This window comes from Pinus tabuliformis, chromosome 2_2, assembly GCF_031772625.1.
Source record: "Pinus tabuliformis cultivar Carrire ecotype Pingquan chromosome 2_2, CPIR1, whole genome shotgun sequence".
Lineage (NCBI taxonomy): Eukaryota > Viridiplantae > Streptophyta > Pinopsida > Pinales > Pinaceae > Pinus > Pinus tabuliformis.
Window position 1 is genome coordinate 262,840,090 of NC_142300.1, and position 19,458 is coordinate 262,859,547.

A 19,458-nucleotide genomic window follows, 5' to 3' on the forward strand; every position below is an offset into this window, starting at 1 on the left:
ACAGATGATCGATGATGATCATCATCACCACCATTATCATCGTCATTGTCATTTTTATCATCCCCATCATCATCATTAATGTAATTTCTATCGACATTGTTGTAATCATGCATCATCATCATTCATGCCATTATTGTTTTTGATGATGACCTAGATGAAAATGATGATCATGACACCAAAGATAATGCTTATGATTATGACAATGACAACATCTAAAATTGGGAAGATTCGCCAACGTCATTAGCATCGTCATCATCATAATCATTGCCATGATCATCATTGTCATTGTAACCACTATCGTCTTTATCATCATAATCACAATTCATGTCATCGCCATCATCTTCATTTTCATCACTGTCAATATTATTGACATTGTCATCAATTTTTCATAATTGTCAATGCCATAAGGAATATCATCAATGCAGAAAATATGATGAGTGTTGGAAAAGGGATGCAAAAGCGAACATAGAAATGGGGGCAACAATAGAAGTAAAATTGGATGAAAAGTGGATACAACATAAGTAGATGCACAACAACATGAAAAACCTGACACAAAAGTGGATGCAAAAGTAGATGCAGTTGTCAATGCAAACTTGGATGCAACCATGAAGGCAAAAGTGGAAGTAAACATGGGTCCAATGGTAGGTGTAAAACTTGGCACAAATTGTGGTGAAACAAATGTGGATGCAACAACGGAAACAAAAGTATATGCAAAATGGATGAAACAAAAGTGGATGCAAATGTGGAAGCAAATATGGTTGCAATGGTAGGCGTAAGATATGGTGCAACAAAAGTGGATGTAACAATAGACAAAAAATATGCAAAATAAGATGCAAAAATGGATGTAAAAGTGGAAGCAAACATTGATGCAACAGGAAAAACAAAATTGGATGCAAAAAATGGATATAATGTAAGTAGATGCAAAAGTAGATACAAAACGAGATGCAAAACCCAATGCATAAACCTGACATAAAAGTGGATGCAAAAATAGATGCAATATTTGATGCAAAAGAGGATGTGAACATGGATGCAAAATTGGAAGCAAACGTGGATACAACAGTGAGTGCAAAACATGGTGCAAATTGTGGCATAACAAAAGTGGATGTAATGATAGATGCAAAAAAAGAATCAAAGTATGATGCAAATGAAGATGTAAAAAGGGATGCAAAAAGTGAAATTTAAAATAGGTGCAACAGTGGATGCAAAATTGTGTGCAAAAGTGGATGCAATAGAAGTCGATGCAAAAGTAGATGCAAAACGAGACGCAAAACCCGATGCAAATCCCGGTCCAAAATTGGATACAAAAAGGGATGCAAAAATAGATGTAGTAGTTGATGAAAACCTAGACGCAAATGAGGATGCAAACGTGGATGCAAAATTATAATCAAAAGTGGGTGCAAAAGGAGGTGCCAAACTAGGCGCTAATTGTGGCACAAAAATATTAGATGCAATAGTGGGTACAATAATAGATGCAAAAGAGGATGTAAATATGGATGCCAAACAAGAGGGAAAAGTGGATGCAACAAAAGTAGATGCAAAATTTTATGCAGAACTAGACACAAAACTCGATGTAAAACTTGGCGCAAAAGGGATGCACAAATGGATGAAAAAATGGATGCAAAAAATGATTTAAAAAAGGATGCAAAAGTTGATGCAAGTGTAGGTGCAAAAAGTGGATGCAAATGAGGATGCAAAAGTATGTCAAACAAAATTAGGTGCCAAACTTGATGCAAAACCTGGAACAAAACCTGGTGTAAAGGATGACACAAAACTTGGCATAAAATTTGGTGCAAAACGTGGTGCAAAACCTATTTCAATACATGGTGCTAAACTTGGTGTAAGATTTGGTGCAAAACTTGATGCAAATTTTGTGTCAAGTTTTGCACCATATTTGATAAATGGATGCAAATAGCACCAAAAATGGGCTCTAGATGCAAAAAAAGAAGTAAAAAGGGACGCTAATCGTTGGTTTTGTTGTAGTGAAGGGGACATATTTGCTGCTGAGGGGTTTTTCTTTGACCTACGGAAGACCTTGTTACAATGGGAGATTTGCGGGATTGATTCTCGTGGTGAAAGGAGATAGCGAACAATGGGAAGATATAGATTGAGAAATTCAATGGTTAGATTTTTGAGTTGTGGATTCTCAAGATCAAGGATCTATTGGTGGACCAAGATCAATGGCTTGTTGTAGATCCCCGTACGACACCAACGATAATATCAGCAAAATACTGGGTGAAGTTAGATAAAAAAATGAAGAGAAAAATACGATTGTGTCTCTTAGATTAAGTATTGTTGAATGTATCATGGCAATCTACAACAAAGTATTTGTGGGACAAGTTAGGGACTTTGTATCAATCTAAGTCTCTGGTGAACAAACTATTCCTATGGAAAAAGTTGTATAACCCGAGGATGTAGGAAGGAGACTCGGTGACAGAGAATCTAAATTCCTTCAATATTGTGGTAAGTCAGTTGTTATCTGTTGATATTAAAATTTTATACGAAGATAATTGCATCAATATATTGTGTTCTCTACCAGACTCATGGGATAATTTGGTTGTTGTTATAGGTAGAAATACAACTACCTTGAAGTTTAATGAAATTGTCTCATCCTTGTTGTCACAGGAGATGAGATGGAAAAATATGGAGAGCCAAAATGGAGATGCCTTGTCTAAAAGAGGATGATCCCATAACAAAAAAAAAAAAATTCTTCAAGTGGGAGATCTAAATCTCTAGGAAAACCTATAAAAGTATGTTGTAAATGTAGAAAAGAATGGCACTATAAAAACAATTGTAGATCTAAAAATCTTGAGAAAGGAAAGGGATTTTATGATGATCCTTCTGAAGAGGAAAAAACCACCTCATATGAAGGTGGGGATGTGTACTTGGATTATTCTTCAAGTACACACGTAGATTGTGAGGCATGGTTGATTGATGCAGGTGCATCCTTTCACTTCACTCCCCATAAGGAGTGGTTTTGTGAGTATGATAAATATGATGGTGGTGATGTCTTCCTAGGGGATGACATGAAGGAAAAAGTCATAGGACATGGAAAATTCAAGCTGAAGTTGCAAGGTGGAAGGATTAGAACACTTGTTGATGTTCTGCACATTCCTGCATTGGCCAAAAATTTAATTTTGTAAGCAAAAATGGTTGATGCAGGTCCAAAAAAAGTGTTCGATAAATATACCTACAATATGGTTTGGGGAGAACTCATATTGATGCGAAGAGTTTATATTGGAACCATGTACAAGCTTTTGGGTAGCATTGTTATTGATGGGTGCAACAATTTTGTGGTTCCTAAAAGTGGAATAGAAAATCTAGTGGTCTCTAGAGAAAATACTATGTTGTGTCATAAAATACTTGGACATATTGAAGAGAAGAGACTTCGAATACTACATGGTAATGGTATGGTAGAGGGTATTTCTAATTGTTCTTTGGATTTTGATTTAAGTGAAAATTGTGTATATGGGAAGCATAATCGGGTGAGTTTTTCCTCTAGTGCCAAGAGGGAAAAAGGGATATTAGAGTTTGTGCACAATGATGTGTTTTGACCTGTGTCAATTCCATCACTAGGAAATTATATGTACTATGTCTCATTTATAGATGTATTCTAAAGGATTTAACGGATATATTTACTCAAGAATAAATTTGAAGTATTTGACAGGTTTAAAGAATTTAAGGCTATGGTGGAAAATCAGACAGAGTACAAGATCAAGGTGTTGAGGACAAATAATGGTGGAGAGTTATGCAATAAGGAATTTGAAGAGTTTTATAAAAATCGTAGTATCACATGACATAAGACTACTCCATACACACCTAAGAAAAATGGAGTTGCAGAAAGAAAGAGTGAGACATTGATGGAAAAGTAAATAAGCATGGTCAATGGTGTCGAGTTAGGAAAATAATTTTGGACAGAGGATGTGGATACTGCATGTTACCTATTTAACAAATCACCTTCATCAGCATTGGAGGGTAAGAATCAACATGAGGTATGGACTGGTTAGAAATCCTCTCTCTCACATATCAGGGTATTTGGATGTGATGCATATGTACATGTTCCAAAGGAGAAAAGAACCAAGTTGGATAGTAAACCTAAAAGGTGCATCTTTATTGGGTATAAGGATGGTTTAAAAGGTTATAAGCTTTGGAACCTAGAAACAAGGAAGGTTGTGTACACCCAAGATGTAGTGTTTAGAGAGGTGAAAGATGTTATTAAACATGAAGTCCTACCAAAGGAACCTGAGAAGATAGAGTTTGAATTGAATGAGGAAGAATCATATTCTACAACAAAACAAGAATTAGAAGAGGAAGAGCCACACACTCTAGTTTTGAGGTGATCAATTTGAGAGAGAAGGCATCCAAAGAGGCATAATCCATCTGCATTCTATTCAAATTTTGATTTATCTATTACTGATGATAATCCCAAAATTTTCAGGGAGGAAGTGGATTCAGAGGATGGAAAACTTTGGAAGGAGACCATGGTTAAAGAAATGGGATCTTTAGACAAAAATAGGGCTTGGGATGTGGTGGATTTTCCGGCTGGAAGGAAACCCATTGGAAACAAATGGGTGTTTAATAATAAGATGAGTGCAAAAGGCAAGGTGGAGAAATGCACAACTCGGTTGGTAGTGAAAGGTTATTCCCAAGCGTCAAGAATTGATTTTGGTGACATTCTTTGTCTTATTTCCAGGTTAGCTTCTATTAAATTACTTGTATCTGTTGTTTATGCTTTTAATTTGAGGTAGAACAGATGGATGTGAAGACAACATTTCTTCATGGGGATGTGGAAGAAGATATCTACATGAAGAAACTTGAAGGCTTTATGGTGAAGGGTAAGAACAAACTGGTATGCATGTTAAAAAAGTCCCTGTATGGGTTAACAAAGTCACCAAGGATGTGGTATCAAAATTTTGATAAATATACACAGGGACTTGGATTCAAAAGGAGAAAAGTGAACCACTGTGTGTATTTTAAATTAATTGGTGACTGTGTTATGAAACCAACTCAAGAAAAGATAGAAAAGATAGATCAACGACTTAGAAATTAGCCTCTTCGAGGGGGAAACCTCCTTTACATTACATAAATGAAAAATTCTTGGATGATACAAATGAAAAGACCTCCTTTCTATATATAGGAGTCTAAGGGGTCATAACATAATCAGAGCCGACATAACAATAATAATGTAAGGGCACAATAATAACAATAGTGGGCTTCTATGGGGCACAATATTAACAATATGGGCGATACATGGGTACATCAATATAATAAGTGGGTTGTACTAATAACAATAAGGGGTTACACTATTATTATAGGGGCCTAACATGCCCCTCTCCTTCAAAAAGCGTTGTCCTCAACACTTGAGTAGTTCTTGATGCTTCTATATAAAATTATTGTCCTCCCATGTGGAATCTTCAGCGGGTAAGTTCTTCCACTTGATGAGATACTCTGAAATTGATCGATTTCGTAGTTGTCGGGTTCTTGTTTCTATGACTACTCCAGGTTCCAATATGATTTTTCCTTCCTGTTCAATTTCCAGCAATATTGTTTGAATTGGGATCTTTTGCAACTTTTGAATAAGTGTCCATACTTCTTTGTCCTTCTTCCATTCATCCCTTGCTTCATTTATCCAATCTAGTTGGATAATAGAAATGGCGCACAACAATGCTTCCACATCCTCATCCTTTCTTGAGAGTGCATTTTCCACCACATTTTGCTTCACTTTTTTGTAGATGATTTCAAAGTCATAACCCAACATCTTTGTGACCCACTTTTGTTGCTCTTCAAAGGATAATCTTTGTTTAAGTGCATGGAGTATTGCCAACATTTCCTTCTCATAAATAGCTTTGTGTAAAAACTTTCCCTTGATTGGACGACTTTCAAAAGCAATGCGTATTTCATCTTGCATTAAAGCAGCACCAATTCCATTTCCTGAAGCATCGCATTCCACAATAACGGTTTTTGTGAAGTCCGGTGTAGCTAAGACCGGTGCTTGGCACATTTCCTCTTTAAGATGTTTGAAGGCCTTTGTTTCTTCCGGAGTCCATGAAAATGCATCTTTCTTCAATAATGTTGTTAGAGGTGCTGCTATTCTCCCATAATTCTTAACAAACTTGGGATAATACCCTGTCAACCCGAGAAATCCTCGCAGATGCTTTATGGATGTGGGGATTTTCCATTCCTTAATGGCTTTAATTTTGCTAGGGTCTACCTTAACTCCTTCATGAGATACAATACGACCCAGATATTCCACCTCTTGAACTCCAAAGAAACATTTGGATCTTTTTGCATATAATTGTTTCTCCTCCAATAGTTGTAGCACCTTGTCAACATGTTCAACATGATCCTTCCAAGACTTACTGTAGATTAGTATATCATCAAAAAATACTAACACAAATTTTCTAAGGAATGGTTTCAAAATGGAATTCATCAAACCTTGAAATGTTGAAGGTGCATTGGTAAGGCCAAAAGGCATGACCCAAAATTGATAAGGACCCTCATGAGTTCTAAATGTTTTTTTTGGAATGTCTTCAGTCTTCATTATGATTTGATGATATCCTAAACGAAGATCCAACTTGGTGAAGTAAATTGATCCATGCAATTCATCCAGTAATTCATCAATGACGGGAATGGGAAACTTATCTTTAATAGTGAGCTTGTTGAGCTCCCTATAATCCGGACACATGCACCATGATCCATCCTTCTTGTGCACTAATACTACTGGAGCAGATAAAGAACTTTGACTCAGTTGAATTATACCAGCCTCTAGCATTTCTGCAACCATACTTTCAATTTCACTCTTTTGGGCATAGGGATATCTGTACGGCCTGATGTTTGGAGGAACACTTCCTGGAATCAAATGAATAGCATGATCATGATCACGAATAGGTGGGAGACCTTTGGGAGTCTCAAATACCTTGGAATGATTGTCCAAGACTTTTTGGAGATCTGGACAAATAGATGATTGCAATGTGGAAACATCTAGCGAACATAATTGTGCAATTACACCCCTTTGTTCCTTTTTTAGAAGCTTTGTCATACCATTAGAGCTAATTACCTTTCTCGGTTTCCCTGCAATACCCCTTAATTCAACTTCCTTTCCTTCCATGGAAAATTTCATGAAAAGTTCTTGAAAATTGAAAGCTATTGTACCCAAGGATTGTAGCCATTGTACTCCTAGTACAACATCAGCACCTCCCATTGGAATGGAAAGCATTGGGCTAGTCAATACATATTCTCCCATCGATAGCTTGATATTATGGCACTTTCTAGAGCAATTTATTGTTCCTCCATTTGCAACCATCACTTGACACTCTGGTGCTTGGTATAAGAAGCAATTCAATTCTTTTGCTACCTTATAATGAATAAAATTGTGGGTACTTCCTGAATCAATCAACACTAGTACCTTTTTCTTCTTGATTTGTCCTTCTATCTTGATGGTTTGAGGAGTGGTAATTCTCGCTAATGCATTACAAGATATGGTTGGATTCATTTCTTCTTTATCTAGGTTTTGGTCCTGGAGTATATCCTCTTCTTTTGACCTTTCTTGCTCCTTTTCTTCTTCCTCTTCACAATCTATGTAGAATAATTTCTTCTCAGCACACTTATGACCTTGAGTGTATTTGCTATCACAATTGTAACAAAGCTCTTTTGCTCTTTTTTCTTCCAATTGTTGTGGTGTCAACCTTATAGGTTGTGGAAGACTAGGAGCAACCACACTTCCATCTTTATAGTTGTGAGTGGTATGCTTCTTGGTTTCCATAATTTTGCTTTCCATTTTTCTTGCTAACCTGAATGCCTTCTCCAATGAATCAGGTTCCCAAAGGCAAACATCATGTTGGATATTATCCTTTAAAGTCCCTATGAACACATCAATCCTATGCTCCTCTGGAATATCTTTTACCCTTATGTTCAATTTTTGGAACTCCTCAATGTGCTCCATTATTGAACCCTTTTGTTTGAGACTTATCAATTGGCTAAAAAAAGTGTTGCTTTTTGTATCCTCATAATGTGCTATCAATTCTTCTGTAAAAATTGCCCAAGTGTAAATTGTTTATGAGAGCAAAGCCATTGATACCATACAAACTGATTTGGTTCCAAATATAAAGTTGCAATACGTACCTTTTGTGTGTTTTGCACATTATTGAGAACGAAAAATTGTTCCATCTGTAATATCCATGTTGCGGGATCCTTGCCATCAAACTTCCTCATATCGATTTTTGGAATATGGTGGGTCTTTGATCCAACATTAGAGTCTATGGAATCATGATTAACATTTCTTTTGTTCTCATCATGAGTTTCCTTTACTACCCTTTCACCATTAATGACCCTTTCTTGTAGCAACTTATTCATATTTATCTTCAATTCTTCCATGTCTATCTTCAAATCTATCTTCAAATCATCCATCTTAGCTTCCACTTCATTCATCTTAGCTTCTACACCTTTCTTTAAACAATCCATCTTAGCTTCTACACCTTTCTTTAAACCATCCATCTTAGATTCTGTTCCTTTTTGTGCAAGGGATAGTTGTTGCACTTGGTCTTGTAATTTTGATATATCATGTTGCATTTCTTCCTCTTCTTCATGAGTCATGCTAGAGCTTTCAGGTTCCTTACTAGGTGTTTGCATTTTCTTTCCTCAGGGAATCAGTTATCGATAATAATTCTCTACTATGCCCTTTGAATTCCTTCAAAATAAATTTTCAAACCAAGCTTAAGCAAAAATCTAAGAAAATCTACACACATTTTTTCACTTTGTAGGAGCTCAATATTGCCTCTGATGTATCTCTGTACTTTCCAATCATCTAGATCTGAATTTGTGACTTGCAGTAGCCCTCTGTGTCCTCTTTCCAATGCCACAAGTCTGACCCAAATTGGATTCTCCAAGGAAGAGTTATGCGAAATCTCCCACAGTGACTTGATTATAGACTACTTCAGTAGAGCGAACTTGTACGACTTGCCACGAGTCATTGTTTCGACCTTTGGAACTAGAAAATGCATACAAGAAACTATAGTCCGTCCTCTTTTTGTAACTTCTTACGAAATTTCAATCCAATCCCCAGAGAGAAAGTTATGATGCTTTTCCCCAGGTCACCTGTTTGGAATGTAATTCAGGAGTCTGCAAAAAGACCAACTTCCTCAGATCATATCTCCGCAAATATAGCATGAACAACTCTGAAATTTGGATCTGAGGTTCAGCGCGATTTCTTTGAAAATGGGTATTTTCTGCAACTTCTGAATTAGTGCACAAAAAAATTTATAGCGAAAATTCCACGATGACCTGTTTGGAGAAGCGAAACCCTAGAATCCAAAGCTCTGATACCAAATGTTATGGAACCAGCTCAAGAAAAGATAGAAAAGATAGATCAACGCCTTAGAATTCATCCTCTTCAAGGGGGAAACCTCCTTTACACTACATAAATGAACAATTCTTGGATGATACAAATGAAAATACCTCCTTTCTATATATAGGAGTATAAGGGGTCATAACATAATCAGAGCCGACATAACAATAATAATGTAAGGGCACAATAATAACAATAGTGGGCTTCTATGGGGCACAATAGTAACAATATGGGCAATACATGGGTACATCAATATAAGAAGTGGTTTGTACTAATAACAATAAGGGGTTACACTATTAGTATAGGGGCCTAACAAACTGTGTTATTTATTTGGTCTTCTATGTGGATGATATGTTGTTGATTCAAAATGACAAAAAAATTATCCAAGATTTGAAGACCCAATTGAACTCTAAATTTTACATGAAGGATATTGGTGCTACAAACTATATTTTGGGCATGGAATTTAAATGAGATCGAGCAAAGAGAAGGATTTGGTTAAATCAATGGAAGTATGTTGGGAGAATATTCCAGAGGTTTAATATGCAGGATAGTAAACTGGTGAAGGTTCATATTCCTGTAGGTGTAAATTTATTTGTAGAATAGTGTACCAAGGCACAAGAAGAAGAAGAGGACATGTCCTTTGTTCCATATGCGAGCGCATTTGGTAGCCTGATGTATGAAATGGTTTGTACCAAACCGGACATTGCACATGTAGTGGGAGTATTGGGCAGGTTCATGTCAAAACTAGGGAAGGAGCATTGGACAACAATAAAGTGGCTTTTTAGGTATTTACGTGGCATTAGTGATTATGTTTTGTGCTACCAAGGAAGACTGAGACTCGAAAACGTTTTGGACATACATGGATTTGTTGATGTAGACTGCGTTAGAGATCTGGATTGGAGAATATCTACAAGTGGGTATGTGTTTAACCTATTTGGAGGAGTAGTCAGTTGGATGAGAAAGAGACAACCTGTAGCTGCACTTTCAACTGCAAAGGTTGAATACATGGAAACTACTCATGCAAGCAAGGAAGAAGTTTGGTGGCAGAGATTGTGTTCAAGTATGGGGTTGGTACAACAAGATATAAGGATAGACGATGACAGTCTCTTCAGGAATCTGGTTTTTTCATTTCTATCTATCGATAGTTTCATAAACAAATCTTGTTGTCTATTGATGTTTACACTAAATGGTGGCAGTAGTTTCCTTCATAATAATATTTAATTCATCGTTTCCTATTATAGAGTTTGAATTGCTGGTTAGGGAGTAGTCATGGAATTTTTCGAGGAGGCAATGTTAGTATGAATTTGAAGCCATCATGACAAATATATTTGGGTGAATGAGGATGAGGAGACAATTACTCAGGATAGAGAAGGTGGAAAACTAAAAGCAATATGGAAAGTTGAATTTATTGAAGGTGATTTTGTGATAATATTGAAAAGCTATTAAAACTAATACTTGATAGCAATAGAGATGCCATTTATTCTAGGGATGATAGGGAAGAAGGTCCCACAAACTATACCACAAAAGTTGGATTCATCTATCGAGTGGGAACCCATCAGGGATGGCTTTCATGTTAAACTTGAAACTTGATATGGGAATTTTTTGCATGCAAATGGTAGCCCTATCCCATGGCGGAACACAGTAACCCATTACATCCCACACAAAATAACTACTCAAGATTAGGTACTTTGGGAAGTTGTTGTGATGGAAATATGTGTGCCATCTTCAAAATGTTAAGGTTTATAAGTTGTTGCTCAACATATCAGTTGATGAGAGTGTGATCGACTCACCTGGGCCTCGAAGGTATTGCATGCATTCATATTTATAAATATGGTATAGTTTTCCTCAATTATTTGTGAAATTGTTTTACTTTTCTCTAGAACTGGAATTCTTCAGGAGTCGGTTTTTTTTTTGTTTCTATCTATCCATAGTTCCATAAGGCCCTAGACCATAATTTCTGCTAGCTATACATAAGGTGGTCTTAGTTGATCCCTCCCTAGTAGGTTAGGGAATTCACTGCCTAAGCTCAAAAGGTTATCCCTAGCTTGGTCACTCCCTGTAGTTACCTAAGCATGTATAGTGAGTATGATCAGGAAGAGATGAAAGGTCTTACTGTGTTAGTATCATATCACTACAAGAATAAGACCACTTACTTAAATGGGTGTTGTGGAACCCTCCACTATATAATGGCACTCCACTATAGAATGGCACCTCATATGTGAATTATTTTCTAACTACCATGGAACATAAAGTTGTGGAAGAGTATAGGATTCCCTTTCAGAATATGCCTAAATGTAGTGGATAATGTACCATTTCCCTATATTTTGTAATGACCGTGCATTGGAAAATAAATTCATGGAGCTCTTTTGTATCTCATATATGGTTAAGCATTGAACAAAGTAAATTAAGGTTCTATAACGATTTTAAGGTTCTTTTACGGAGTTTGATGGTGTTTTGGAACGAGTACTTTACCCAGTATCAGGTTGCTAATCTTTTTTTTGGATGAATAGAGTGTCACGCTTACATCAACGTGAATAGCTTACATGCGTTATATTCTCCACATAAGATATTTAAAAAAAAAAATCACAATAATTAGTTAGAAGGCTCACGACTCACATGATTATCATAATATAAATCATTGGAATCAATTAGATAAGCCCTTCTATATTTTTTTTGTGCTCACATGGTTACTATTATTATATAAATTATGATTTCATGATAGAACAAGAGAAGAGAATCAATCATCAAACCAAAGATGCATCAATGCTCTCCTGCAACTCTTATAAAATATAATCCTAAATTTGAAAGATATGTAGAAGATTGGCTAAACAATTTTTGAGCTCCTACTTATATAAAAAATAATACATTAATCCCTCGATAATTGTTGAAACCTACACTGTAGATGTCGTACAAATACAAAGATCCTTTGTTGTGTACATCTCAGTGGTATAGCTCTACACACTTCGATTATAAAACCATAAGAAAATGTTTAGACAGTGCGGACATTGCATAATATCATGATGAGGCCTCTACATTGAGATCAAATCTATCAGCAATTAGGTTATTATATGCAACCATCGATAAGGAAGGCATTTTAAGATGGTTGGCAGGTTAAATGCTTTTCTTTCCCTTTTCCACACAATTTCTCAGATTGTCCTTCTAAGAAGGAATTCTCATATGTGTTTTTGTAAGAATGGTATCCTTAGCTCTAGATACACAGAAGCCTTGTTTATGTAGGCATGGTATCCTTAGCTCCAGATACACAGAAGTCTTCCCACTTGAAGGAGGGTATCCACAGTGATTTACTTTTGATAACTTTAACATCCAAGTCTTCAGTTGGCATGGATATTGAATCCCAAATATCCAAATATTTGTGCTTAGTTTTCATATACTTAATTCTATACAACATTTCCTCAAAATTGTTTCCATCATTCCCCAATGTCGTCCTCTAGCGTTTGGCCTCTACTCATTTTGCCTTGGTATTTGAGGTCTCTTGTTGACCAGATGCACTTAATTGCAAGTCGAATAATTATTTGGGTCCCTCACAGGAAGCCATGGATCCAATACAAATATTTAATCAAAGTTAAATAAATCACCCATTCATGGAACAAGGGTATACATAAAGGCGAATAACGAAATCACAGGTTGAATAACCTTTCCATTGTTGCAACGGCCATCACCCAATAGTCAGAGCATCACGACACCCAACCAAATTGCATGGAAAACATGATAGAGAGTGATCTATATAAAGAACAACTTACATAAAACAAATGTGTAGAAACAATTTACTAAAGAAAGAAATTTGAATTCAAGAAAAAGTAGTGTAGAAATAGTTTATTAGAGAAAGAAATTTGGCAGAAATAAGTAGAGATATATTCAAGAAAAAAAAATTAGGGGAAATTTGAGGGAAAAAATGAACTTGTATTGGTTCACAGAAGATCAGAAACAGCATAAAATATTATGAGTTATTCGCTTTCTTTTTCAACATATTTTTTTCGTGCAATGAATCCTTTTGAACCAAACCAAGGGAATATATGTTTTTGATGCATTTTCCCCCTGTATTTTGTAATGATTGCGCACTGGACAAGCAATTCATGGTGTTCTTTTGTATCTCATGGATGGTTAAGCATTGAACAGAGGAAATTAAGGTTCTATAACAATTTTAAGGTTCTTTTACGGAGTTCGATGGTGTTTTGGAACGAGTGCTTTACCCAGTACCGGGTTGCTAATCTTCTACTTGGATGAGAAGAGTGAGGCTTTCTCTAGAATGTGTTCTAGAATATATTTGGAGTGAAGAAGTAGCTGAAATTGAATTTCCCCAATTTGTTGACATGTCAATTAATTGTATCCTTTGTTATTCTATATAAAACCACAGATCGAATCTATGTACACATATTCATTGTTGAATCATTACTTCTCTACGTTATCTAAATATCTAGGTGAACATCCCCCATGGAGGAACAGAGTAGCCCATGACATCCCACACATAATAACTACTCAATGTTGGATACTTTGGGAAATTGATGTGATAAAAATATGTGTGCCATCTTCAAAATGTTAAGGTGCAGAAGTTGCTGCTCAACATATCAGTTGGTGATATTGGTGATCAACTCACTCAAGCCTCAAAGGTACTGCATGTGTTCACATTTTTAAATTTGGTATAGTTTTCCTCAAATTTTTGTGAAATTGTTTTACTTCTTTCTGGAATTTGAATTCTTCACGAATCGAGGTTTTCTGTTTCTATCTATCCATAGTTTCATAAACAAATCCTGTTGTATGTTGATGTTTACACTAACTAGTAGTGGTAGTTGCCTTCATATTACTATTTAATTCATTGTTTCTTGTTACAAAGTCTAAATTATTGGTTAGTGAGTAGCCATGGAATATTTTGAGATGGAAATGTTAGTACAACTTAGAAGCTATCATGAAAAATATCATTGGGCAGATGAGGATGAGGAGACAATTACTCGGGATAGATATGGTGGAAAACTAAATGCAAGATGGAAATTTGAATTTATTGAAGGTGATTTTGTGATAAGATTGAAAAGTTGCTATAACTAATACTTGACAACAACAGAGATACCATTTCTTCTGGGGATGACAAGGAACAAGGTCCTGCAGGATGGATTTCATGTTAAATTTAAAACCTGATATGGGAATTTTTTGCATGCAAATGGTGGCCCTCCCCCATGGAGGAACAGAGTAACCCATGACATCACACACAGAACATCTACTCAAGATTGGGAATTTGATGTGATGGAAATATTTATTCTATCTTCGAAATGTTACTTCTTAGGTAAGCTTTTGATTTTATGTTTGTTGTTGCATTTCATAATGTGGGTTTTCGTTGGTTAGGGTTTAAATCTAGTGATTCGTTGCCTTGCAGTGAGATCCACAATTTTCGTTGTAAAAAATGGTCTTGATGCTGACAGAATTAAATTGTTTGATCTCATGTTGTGGATGTTGGTGTTAGGTCCTTAAAAATGATTTTCTAGTCAGCACTTGCTTCGAAAAATGGTATGCTTCAATGTCAAAGAATGGATCTACTACTGACCCTTCTTAACAATACAAATGAAAATCTGGCAGAAGTGGAAATAAGTGTTATTGCACGTTGTTGTGTAACAAACATGCAACAACATGCTTTGTTGAATTTTGGTGCACCACCACCTTATGGGACTAACCTGCACCATATTTTCCATATCTTGCTTTGTAATAATTATGCAACTAGAGCTACTTATCTCTACAAAATATAGGAATGTTTTCAATTTATCCTTACATCATCATTAATGTATATCTTCTATATGGTTTGAAAAAAGCCTTCTTTTCACTTAAAACATATATACCACTAACACTGTAAGATCTCTGCATATACCATTTGGAATAAAATGCACAAGTAGCCATATGAAATAAGCATGGTCATCTTGTTCCACCTCTTTCCTATCAACTTTTGTTGTTTACTAGGAAACTTCAACGATGAATATCTCTAAGGAATGATGTTATTTAGGTTGACAACCATGCTATTCATTGCCTCATATATCTCCCCAAATCTAGGAGAAACTATAATTTCACAACTCATCATATCCACCACTAGAATTACGAAATAATGTAATTGCAATCTTTCCACCAAATAGCATCCAAAATCATATGTTTTCATATATTTCCCTATTCCATTTTCAGCTAGCACCATTTCAACTAGTCACTATAAATAATGTTAATGCACTCTTGCAACTAACTCAAATGCTCAAAAATAATGAAGAGGATGGCACACATGGGTCAGACATCGAAAATCCTTATCATGCATCCTATAAATAGCTAGAGTGATGAGTCACAATCATTATGAATGAATAGTTGGTATCCCATACAATTATACTAACTCAAATAATCTAAAAATGTATGCCAATGTCTTTTAAGTACACTAGTTAGTGCATGACAAATACAAGGAGTGCAGTACCACTAATTTTGAATCATTAATTCAATAGATAACAAGTTTATTGTTAAGAGACTACTATAATATCAAACAAGGTAGTCTCTACCCAATAGTTGTCCAAGAGTCCAATGTAATTAAACACCCTGTCCTTAAACTTTGTATCTTTAAGATGCAAAGTCCCCCATTTATACCAATCACAACTGACAATGTTATAAGGCATTATAGCACCTTTATCATACACTCAAAAGGAATGAATATTGCATAACATGGATCGGTTGGCATCAAGAGCTCCCTATATCAGTTCATGGTGGTTGCAAATAAAAATTAATGCCTCTTGAATTATAATGATCCAAGAGGTCCAAAATTATGTCTACACAAAACAAGGATTCCAAAAGACATTTGTGTCACTTTTGAATATTTAGCAGCTCAATGTCAAAGGCCTTGTTAAGACCTCAAATAATGTTTGTCAGAAGGTCTCTTCCTAATATCACTCCAATCATCTATCATTATAATGGCTATGTTTGATATCTAACAATATCGTACTTAATTTATTGTACAAAAGGCTATATCACTAGGTCTGATAGATCATTTCTTATAATTTGGCATGTGCATACTAGTGACACTAGCAATTTCAACAACCATGTGAAACATCATCACTCTCAGTTTTTTTTTCAACAGAGATTCACATGCCCATGCTTTGTAAGGTATGGCCAAAATATGTTTGTATACTTCAATACAAAGATTGCATACCAATTATGGACACCGCAAGTATTTTTCTTATTCTTTGTGACTTGTTTCACATAATGGAGCAAAGGTTTTTAACATTAATTGACTTTGAATTTCAATAGAGAAACTCATTTCACACAGGGAGGAATAATTTCTTTCCTTCATTTAAAATTTTTTTGGCCTAAGAAAGAGAAATATAATTCAAAATTATAGTCAAGAATGTGGAAGACAAAGTGATTTCCAGTAAAAAGGAAATAGTTCCAAAAACTTAAAAATGCTAAGGAATAACTTGAAAGAAATTGCTTATAGCTAAATAATTTTAATGTCATAGACCTTTAGCATCCAAAATGTTTTGGTCTTAACTTTCCCAAACCTATGAAAACTCCCACCAAAATTTTGTTCAAGTTCATACCTAATATTCTTAAATCTTCACCACTGCCTACTTGGAACTCCAACACATCTTAAAAATTTTGATCTTCAAGGATTAAAAGCATTTATCATTCATTAGACCATTGCAAAGATGTACCTTAACATATAGAACAAAAAATATATAGATCCATAGAAATATGGGATCTATAAACTAATAGATAACTATATATATGACTCCCTACTATCAATTACAAGAACGCTACGTAACAAGTTCTTTTAATATAAAAACCTTAGTGCCTATACAATGAATTGAATCACAAGTGTAATCTTTTGGATGACTAGAATTGACAAAAATACTACTATTGTTAGCATTTCAACAAAGCACAAGCATCTGGAGACAATTTTACAAATATGTTAGATACATAAAAATGTCTACTCCACATTCCATAGATATCAATCGAATGAATGGGTATATGCAACTCCCACGACCTGCAACATAAAAATAACATAAATGTGGCAGTTGATAATAGACCCATATTTGCAAAATAACTCTGAAATGTGTCAATTCAAAAAAATTCCAGCCCAAAAAATGAAATCGATTCAGACCAAAAAACAAGTATATCAGACCTAAGTAACGAGGCACATTTATGAAAATAACATGCAGATGACGATTTAAAAGTGAAGCAGATTCTTGCCAGAAACAAACACATGCCCAAAACATGAAGGGGTTGAAGCAAAAGGCAAAAACATCAAGCTTTAGAAGCGAAGCATATTTAACTTAAACAAAACTTCCAAGGCTAAAAAGCAAAGGAGATTCATGCCAAAGACACATCAAATATAAGATGTTCAATAGATTCATGCCAAAAAAATGTAAGAAAGAAAACATTAGACCTAAAATTGAGATTAGTTTTTCTATAACAAACATAAATATCCTACTACACAAATTCAATGCAAGCAAAAAGAAAATATACCTCAAACCTAGCTAAAACAATAATTCAGATTCAATGTGAAAGCATGTGTACCTAACCTAAACAAATATAGTCGATTCAATCTAAAGGAAAACATACCTAACCCAAAAAATATTCAAGTTAAAGACAGACAACAAAAACAGTGCACAAAATTCAATAAAATTCAGAGTTAAGGGCAAGCAAGTTCATACTAAAACAACTTAAAAACTAAACAAGCAAAGCAAACTAGACATTGATATAGATACATAGTAAAATAATTTTACTTACTAGGGTCCTGTGTAACTATTGTTGCAGCTCCATTAAAGTATCAAGTGCCCCTTGAGTTCTTAAATTGTTGTCTATAAAAGTTGAAGGCATAGAATGCATGATCAATAATCGCGTTAGGCTGATAACAAGGCTTCCCTGGCTAGATGGCAGTGTAAGTGTTGTTTCCCTGACTGCAGACATAATTAATAGTAGACAGAAAGGCATAAACATTTTCATTAGCATCTACGACACACCACAATTTTCCAGTGTAGGGTGGGGGTGGAGAAGGGAGAGGCTTATACTCTGAATCCTCGAGATTCCCGGTGAACTTTCTAAATAGATTTTCTCTTTTAAAGACGTTTTGAAGTGTTGATTTTTTTGTAATTGAGAAATTTTTGGTAGGTTCTGTGTTTAGACCATCTTGTTCCTTAAAGATCAAGTCATGCACTTCTTAATTGAATACATGCGTTGGATTTTGAACATAGAGATTATTACCTATGTTTAATGGATGAAATAACATTCCTTTTGTTTATCAAAATTTTAGGTGACAGCAAGGCAGATAAATCTCTCCAAAATTTTGTTAATTGAATCTAACTTTGGTGATTAGCTGACATCATTACGATCCCAAGTTCAACTCTACTAAAGTCGCATATTTAACCTCAAAAATATAGTAAGTATGTTGTGTCGTTAACTAAATATACTTTGTATACTATCTATACTGACCTAAAGCTATAAAAAATCAATTTCTTTATCCAAACAATTCTCCAAATCTAAAATTTATTTTTAAATGAAATAATTCATATTTGTAATTTGAATATTCAATTAAATCACATAACATATTTCATATTCTTTCATCAATGCTACTCTTCCCTATGCTACCGCCTTACGACATTTTCTTTGCAACATGTGGTTCAATTGCTAATTTTAACTTTTATCTATAGATAGCACAATTTGTGAGGTCGAAGTTGCAAGACCTCACCCAATATCATTCTACCTCCCTATAGCTTCAAGATTTGGCATTATCCTCTAGCAGAATGAGGAGATATTGAAAGAAGACGATTCCACTAGTTGATTCAAGAGCCTAAAATTTTCAAATTTTGTAATGTATTTCTCCTGCATGGAATATAAGCCCGAGCGGAAGAAGTCAATCACAATGTATAACTCAATGCAAATCCTTGAACTCTATTAAGGGGCTCTAGTCTGGTCTGTAGATATTGTTTCTAAGGGGCTCTAGTCTGGTCTTTACATATTATTTTAAACGGGAAAAAAAGAAACATCAATAGTAAAGCTTACAAATTTTAACATGAAATTCAAGGTTACTTACTAGGAAATGAACTCACTTATCAAAAGATTATATATATATATATATATGTGTGTGTGTT

General features: G+C 35.0%; 2 pseudogenes; one reads left to right on the forward strand and one right to left on the reverse strand.

Moving 5' to 3' along the window:
• Nucleotides 1-10,609: 10,609 nt before the first annotated feature.
• LOC149192305 (uncharacterized) lies at nucleotides 10,610-11,077 on the forward strand (annotated as a pseudogene).
• A 1,278-nt stretch (nucleotides 11,078-12,355) lies between these two features.
• Nucleotides 12,356-12,896, reverse strand: LOC149192306 (uncharacterized; annotated as a pseudogene).
• Nucleotides 12,897-19,458: the final 6,562 nt, after the last annotated feature.